Source organism: Microcebus murinus, chromosome 15 (assembly GCF_040939455.1).
Source record: "Microcebus murinus isolate Inina chromosome 15, M.murinus_Inina_mat1.0, whole genome shotgun sequence".
NCBI lineage: Eukaryota > Metazoa > Chordata > Mammalia > Primates > Cheirogaleidae > Microcebus > Microcebus murinus.
Genome location: NC_134118.1, coordinates 43423379 through 43431865, shown reverse-complemented (window position 1 = coordinate 43431865; position 8487 = coordinate 43423379). Strand labels below are relative to the sequence as shown.

Genomic DNA, 8487 nt, shown 5'->3' with positions numbered 1-8487 from the left:
AGCTATTATATCATTATCTCAGTATTAAGAAACTAGCCACAACAAAACATCAACATCTACTTCTTGCCTTGGTTTTTAAATTGGTGAGTATTCTATCATAAAATTAGTGCTTTAAAGATTTCGGAGATGAGCCTGAGTGAGGAAAATCTTCTTTGTGCTTAATTCTCAAACCTAATCTTAAATAAGAAGCCACAGCATCACTGATTATTTCATTCATTCATTCCGTAAGCATTTATTAAGTGTTTACTGTAAGCCAGGCTAGGCACTGGGGAACACACAGTGGAATGAAACATTTCTTCCTGTGGCAGTGACCATCAGTCCTTACCAATATGTGTTCTCTTTGTTCAGGGCACACAGCTGGACTGCATTTCCCAGTCTCCTTTACTGTTCTGGCTGGCAGAGTGAAAGTAGAAGTGTCACATACCTCCTTTAGACCAGCCCTACAAATATATCCCATGTATGATTCTCTTTCTGTTCCCTATCTGCTACATAAGTGAATTGGACTCCAGGGACCTAGAAAAGAGGGGAGCCTGAATGGTTTTGTAGAGCAGATTTTTCCCACCACCGCCAACTTACATTGGCCTGTGACTTAACAAGAAATAAATTTCCTAGTGTTAAGCCACAAAGATGCTCTAATTGATGGAGCAGTTGTTAGAGCAGTTAGCCAACTGTATCAGTCTTCCTATGTAATGAACAACACTAAACTTAGAGGCTTGAGAATAAAACTATTCTATGTGTTAGTAATCTGGACAGGGCTCAGCTGGAATGGCTCATCTGCTTTCCTCAAGGCATTCACAAGGCTCACTCATGGGTTTAGGGCTGGTTGGCAAGTCGTATGGTAGCTGTCTGGTCCCAGATGGGCTGTTTGCTCAGCCACGTGTCTCCAGCATGCTAGCCTAGACTTCTTCAAGAGGAAGGACAAGGTCCAATTCATAAGTGTTTTTAAAGCTTTTGCATGCATTACATTTGCCAGTGTTCTGGTTCCAAAGGAGATCATATAGCCAACCTTTGAGCTAATGTGAGAGGGGACTACATAAGAGCATGGATACAGAGTCAGTCATGATTCATTGACAGCCAGGATTTTAACAATCACAGCACCAACCTTGATAAATGCATTGTCCTTAAGGAGCTCAGAATGATAAGAGGGAGAGACATATAAATAAATAATTACAACAGTCTATGAGATAGGTTAGAAGTGAAATAGTAAAATAATATTCTATCAAGGCATTAAAAAAAGGACTAGTGAACTCTACTTTGCCTGTGCATAACAGTAAAACTTGCACAAATAAGGTAATTTTGGTGTTGGGTCTTGATAGATGAATATGAGTTGTTAGGAGATACAGGAGCACACAGTGTAGTTGTGGGAAAGAAGGAAGGACATTCTAGAGAGGGGAAACAGCACAGAAAATGCCTAGAAATCAGAAAGAATATAGCCTGTGTGGAAGTAGAGAGAAGTTCAGTGGTACTAGGGTTTATGGTAGAATGTTCTATATATTTTAATTGTCCAGCTAATTTCTTTCTAGTTTAATAGAGATGGGGTCTTGCCCTTGCTAAGGCTGGTCTTGAACTCCTGACCTCTCAAATGATCCTCCCTCCTTGGCCTCTCAGAGTGCTAAGATTGCAGGCATGAGCCACTGCATCCAGCCAAGGTATTAGCTTCTTGGGAGACAATTGGCTGTGTGACAGTGGAGTGAACACCTGAAGGCAGGATTCTATAATGGAGAGAAAAGTAGGAAGTAGGTGCAATCATATCTACTACAGAGAAAAAATGGAAAATTTGAAATGTGTAGCCGAAGGATCAGGATAAAGGGAAATGACTATGAGTCTAATATTAATTCAAAAGATGAGTAGACATTGGTCCAAGGATTGAAAGACTAAGCATGTTAGGACTGCTGCTGATTGAATTCTATACAACACAAAGGTAAGGGACAAGGCTACCAATGTAGACATCAAAGTGCCCAAGGAGTTGTCTCACACCCTTGTGAAGATTAGCAAGAAGAGACAATTTCTCAAACAAATTGTCCATGTAGACAAAACTAGACTCTTAAAAACAATGCCTGATAGATATTTTATTATCAGCAAAGAAGAGAAAAGTGTACTTGGTTTTAAAGACAGGTTCACACTTCTATTTGGTAGAAATATACAGATGAGTAGATGATTAAATCCTTCTTAGACAATTGGGACTTACAGAGACTGACAAACAAATGGACAAATGGTCTTTGAGAACTTACTGTGAGATTTTGTATATCTCGGGTACTGTTCTCTGCCTCAGAGCTGAATGGACCGTTGAAATCCCAGTACCCACTGGCCAGTGTGAGCACAAGTGTTCAGAGGCTAATGTTTGGGAGCTGTTTTTCTTTTGAGCTAGAACAGGAGTTTGAACAAAATCCAGCCTGAGTCAGCCTCTAAACAAGGATGAAATTCAAGTTTACAAAACTTACTTGCAAGCCTGAAGAAGCTTATTTATATATTTATGACATTTGCCTTAAAAAGAAACATTGGTCTATAACTTCATAAAATGCTGAGTTGAAAACTCAGCAAAAGTAAACTTAAACTGCTTCAAACTTTTTCCTCCAACCAGGGCTGGCGCCAGAGCCATGGTGACAATACAGTAAATAGAGCACCGTGCTGCAAGGCAGGAATCCTGGGAGCCTCCCCTACCTGGGCGTTGAGGAACTCTTCACCTTGGACAAGTCACTTCGCTTCTCCAGGCCAGAAAGAGACTAACCTATCAGATGGAATGCCTAAGGCACTAAAACAGGTTAGTTATTATTTTCATCGGATTTCAGGGTTGAGGAATTTGCGTACAAGTAAGCCACTTGTCTCCAGTTAAATGTTGAGTCCATAGGCTGCGAAAGCCTGCTAGCCCCTTGACTCCTAGGCCAGATCTCTTTCTTTCTCCTCTAGTGCTTTCCAGAAGGTAGCAGCAAACCTGGCTGTGTCTAATGAAAGGGCTCCCTCTTTCAGTGCCACCCACAGACAAGCACCTACGACTCTGGAGCTCTCACCAGGTATTCCTAGCACTCAGGTAGGCTTAACCCATGAACCCCACCTGTCAGGGCATCTCTGAAGCACTGTGTATGAGCAAGCATAGGACATAAGGAATAATCCTTTGTGATGAACAAATAGCTTCTTAAATCCCAAACATGTCAAAGGAATATCATCTGGATTAGTGGATTAGATACATTAGTCCAAATGGTCTTACTAATTTTTCATTACATAATAAGTGAAAGCCTCAGAGAGATGGAAGTATTACTTTGCAAAGACAGCTGTAGCTTTCTAAAGGAAAGCTCAGAGATAAGAAGGGAAATCATACACAGAAGGCATTCAGTCCTTTGGCCATTGGAAGTGTTCTCCTGCAGGGTAACATGCAGTGTTGAAGTGCTCAGGTCGATGATGATATAGAAAGAGGAAACTGGCTCACAGACCTAGGATTCCCTAGGATAATTTCCTCTAGAGCAGTTTGTAAAGATGGTTCTCAAAAAGCCCATCACCTGTCCCGAGAAGACTTCAGTTATATTCAGGAGCTCATACCATATATGAAAACCATTCAATTCATTTTTTTTCATGTAGAATAAATTTTATACCTACTGCAGAGTTCAGAGAGATACAGCCATGAACTCAAATGGTCATCACCCAGGATCAGGACAACGGATGTCCTAATTCATTCCTAATAAACAGAAATCCTCCATTTCATTCATCGAGTGAACACTCAGCCTGTTAGGTTCTTGAGGAGATGCTAATCATGACAGCTCCAGCCCGTTTGCTATTCTAGGATCCTGAGAAGACAGGCTCAGTGTGTCGGGCCCTGCCTGCTCCTGGCCTGTCTCCCTCTTCTACACAATTAGGGGTCAACTTACCTCTCTGCCAGGCTTAGTATTACCTCCTCAGGACTTAAATATTTATTTTTTAACCCTAAACAGCTCAGACCTGCTCTTCCATTCACACTGGCCTGGCCCTGGTCTCATCTCCACAGCCAAAGGCTGGGTTTCAGCCTGAGTCCTGGAAGTGAAGTCTCTTTAGGTTTTGCTTACTCCAGAACCTTCTGTTTTTCTCCTGCAAGGCCCTATTCCCCCGTAGCAGGGAGTGTGGGCAGGGGTGGGTGTCAAAGAGGCCTGCATTCTGGCCTTTGCTTTGTGATACTAGCTAAGTGACACCAGGCAGATTTGTTTCTGTAAGTCTTGGTTGCTCACCTATAAAATGGGACTAATAACAAAAGCTATCTCAGAGGGTCGGGATGCAGAATAAATGAGATGCTGTTTGTAGCATGCTCAGTACAAAGCCCAGTGTATAAAAGCCGTTCAGTAAATTTAAGCAATTAATAATATCATTTCAGTAAAATGTGTAGAACATTAGCAATTCTATTGCTCTCTGCTTCATTTATGAATGCGTCTCTTCTACCAAATTGGGTTGTAGATTTTTTTTTTAAGTCAGGGGCTATACTCAAAAGAGTATTCAGATTTCCTTCAGAATTGAGCCAAATGTAGGGTTTACCAGAATTTCTGATTGATTTGAAACAAGCACAAAGTCTAAAATATCTCATTTATAGAGCTCAGATTGAAATTTTGTACATGCATGCTGAGAAAATGCAGAATAATTCAATCTTCAGAAAGCAGAAATTATGAGCTCACTCCATGCAGAGCACCATTACGTATGTAATGTGATCATCGCAGGGCATGCTAGCCACAAAGAACAGAACCAGGCCATCAGTTTGCTCTCAGATACTCAACACTCTGCATGGGACCTTGCATTGGACTTGAGTGCAAACAGTCAGAGAAAGTGCTCAGAAAGAATTACTCAGTTTATACACAAAGTATTCTTCAAAATGGTTTAAGTAGAACCTTTTGTCCCATCATCATTGACTCTTAATTATTAATTAGACTATATAAAAATTGTAAAACTCCAACAGGCATTGCTTTTTTTTGTCTGATACCCACTAGAAAACAGCTCTCAGGGAAAGACATTTTTTACAAATAAAAAAAAAAAGGATAGTGAAAGTAGCACACATCAACCACCATCAGCAAAAAAACAACTGTATTGATGTTTATGCATGTGGAAAGTTTTTGTTTAAATGCAATGTGATTAATAAACACAGATTTATAAAATCTTTTCTTTCATCAATGAACTATGGCAAACTCAAAATACATGGATTATATTTCTGAGTTTTGAAATTCAAAAGTCAGGAAAAAGTTCCAGGACCAGATTCTCAACAGTAATCACAATTTTTACTGGTTTGGAGGTTTGTATTGACATTTTTCCTTAATTGTAATTAGACATCCAAGTGTGTGTGTTTCTTGTAGTCATTTAACTAAAATAATATTCACATTCTACTAGGTTGTCCTGTAATGTAGCCAGAAAAAGGAAAGGTAATATCATTAAGCATACTCTAAAATTTTGTTATTAGTAATTTTGAGGGCTTGAATATGTGTTTGCCTCAAAAGTGTTAATAATTAGTAGGTATTCTTTGCAGTTGGAATTTGGCCCACGAAGTTTAAGGAACAACACGATAAATTCTACAGGAAGAAATATTTTGCTTGTTTTGTGTTTCCTTGTATGAATAAAGCAACAGACTGTCTTCAATCACCACAGGTTTTACTGTTAATAATAAAATGTAAAAAGTAAATTTTTTCCCCATGGTTTTCTTTATTTCAGTTATCTGTTGTTATTTCCCATACATCTGTCCCAGCCCCTTTCTATGATAACTTTATATTGCATTGGTTGCAAGAAATGCTATGTGGTTTCCAGAATGTGACAAAAGACTTAACTTCTTTAAAAAAAAAACTTTTAACAAAAAATTTTTGTTAAAAAAGTTCTTAGGCTGGACACAGGGGCTTATGCCTGTAATTCTAGCTTTTTGGGAGGCTGAGGTGGGAGGATTGCTTGAGGCCAGGAGTTCAAGACCAGCCTGAGCAAGAGCAAGACACTGTCTTTACAAAAAATAAAAAAGATAGGCAGGAGAGTGTGGTGGCATGCACCTGTAGTTCCAGCTACTTGGGAGGCTGAGGGAGGAGGATCACTGAAACCTAGGAGCTTGAAGCTGCAGTGAACTGTGATGATGCCACTGCACTCTAGCTCCAGAAGACAGAGAAAGATCCTGTCTCAAAAAACAACAAAAAAAGTTCTTATTATGATAAATAAAGGTTTAGTGAAGATTAAATCAGTGTCTATTGTGAAATATCAAAACTGATTACCTGAAAGAAGAGTTTTACAAACATAGTTCTTTCAGACTGATGTGCTTTGAAGTTCTGAGAAGTATTGGTATTGTGTGTAGGCAACGTTCAATGTCATGAAGGAAGCAAAGCCCCGACACTCGTCTCAGTGGTTAGCCACTTGGTAGGGGGTGAAATATCGATTCCCCAGAAGGCTCCTGATCATCATTTGTGTGTTTCTGTGTGTGCAATTGTGTGCATTGTATTGATACTTCCTTTAGAGGGCTTGCTAGGCTCTATATGTAATCTTTTCTTTCTTTCTTTATTATTATTATTATTATTTTATTTCAGCATATTATGGGGGTACAAATGTTATCTATATTGCCCATGCCCACCTCCCCCCTCCTACCCGCCCAACAACCAATAAATGTTATTCCTATATGTCCACTTAAGTGTTGATCCGTTAATTCTAATTTGTCACTTTCTTTCTAACTCAAGCTTCTTGTTTCAGGTTCAAGCTCTAGGTGACTGGGACCAGCCTGGGATCCCTTGTTGTCATTAAGTTCGTCTGAAGAGGGATGCGATTCAACAAAGCGACACTCCTGGCTTCTTGTCCCACCCCTTACTCACTTCTCCTCCTTCTCTGTTTCTCACTCTGATTGGTGTATGACATCTATTAGTTGGAATTTCTTAATTGGGAAGGCAAGTCTATTAAAAGGCTGTCCAGTCCATACCATGGAATTTCTTTCTTTTCTCCTGTATTTGAACATTCCAGTACACCAATACTAGGTCTTGTGGATGTATATTTTCACAAGCCTAGATGCAGAGTGGTGGGGGCCTTGAATGGTAATAATCCCACTGGCTGCATATCTAAGCTGTGTCCTGTAATCTAGCTCTTATATAAAGTTGGCATTTCATCTCCAACTGACTGGCTCCTGTTCCAAAACTTCAGAACTGAGGCAGGGAAAGGGGGTGTAATTTACTGGGCCCACTTGAATTCCCACAATTACATGAACGACCATAATCCAAATTTTCAAATTATCCCACTGATTTATTTAGCTTAGGAATTTTCTATAATAGTAGAGTGCTGAAATAAATCTCAGGTTGACAATGCCTCAGTCTTCAGTCTGCAATAAGAATGAAGTATTTCCTTTTGATTTCCTACAATTGTTATTTGGTGACTTTTAAGTATCTGTAAAACAGTTGTAGTTCATACAACATCTTATGATTATTTAGTCAGAATTAAATCCTTTTAAAAAAATCCCCTATTTTTCCCAAAATAAGGTTTGTCAGAGAATTTCTAAAATTTAAACTATTTATGTGTTGCCAACATGTGTCTGCAATTAAATTCTTATAAATGATGAGGTGTATTAGTACTCAGTGACGTTGATTTCAGACAACCATAGTGTACATAATGGTTTGTGAAGTAAAGGAATTAGAATTAGAACACGTGGACCCTTATTGCATGAGCTTTGACGTATCACTTAACTTTTCTGGATGTGTTAACCTTACTTGGTCCTTGAGAAAAACAACGTCTGCCTTGCTCACCTTATAAGACTGCTAAGAGGGTCATAGGATGTACAAGTTTGATGAAAAGTAATGTGTTGTACAACTTCCTTTGACTGACTAGTCCTGAGTATCATTCAACATAACTGACCCTCATTTTCTCTGAGAATTCATGACACTCATTTTCCAGTTTTTCTCCACTGCTGTGACTTCTTCTTTAATGTTTACTTTTGTGGCTCAGTTGGTCCTTTCCTACAAGACTAGCTTAGCCTGAGTTTCCCGGAAAGCAGATAAAAATTGGCAAGCAGATAGTTCATTTGGGCAGTGACCCCAGGAAGCAGAGTTGAGAGACGGGAAAAGAGAGAAAACCTTTCACGTCAATGTCTTTCATGACCTTGCCTTGGCAGTCACATGTGTCACTTCTGCCACATTCCACGGACCACACAGACCAGCTCTGTTACAACGAGGGAGGGGATGAGGCAAGGGTGTGAATACCGGGAGGTGGAGACCATCCGGGGCCATCACAGAGGCTGCCCACCATTGCAAGAAACCTGAGAGTAATCTTCCCAGGTTCACTGTCTCAAGTCCTGTTGATTTACCTTGAAAATGGATCTCAATAGATCTCAAATCTGTCCACTTCTCTCTATCTTCACTGTCCGTGTCTTTTCTCAAGTCCGCCATAATAACCTGCTTGGACTGTAGTCTTCTAGCCAGATGTCTTTGTGTCTACTCTTGCTTCCCTTTAATCCATTCTTCAGAGAGTAGCCAGAATGATTTTTTTGAACACCTATCACGTATGTCACTGTTGAGATTCTCCAATCATGCCACATCC

At 39.8% G+C, this 8487-nt stretch overlaps 1 long non-coding RNA gene across 1 annotated transcript; it reads left to right on the top strand.

Moving 5' to 3' along the window:
- Window positions 1-6873, top strand: LOC142876408 (uncharacterized). The gene is made up of 3 exons (XR_012923305.1): window positions 1-83; window positions 2582-2761; window positions 6661-6873. It is a non-coding gene; the product is annotated as an uncharacterized LOC142876408 (long non-coding RNA).
- Window positions 6874-8487: the final 1614 nt, after the last annotated feature.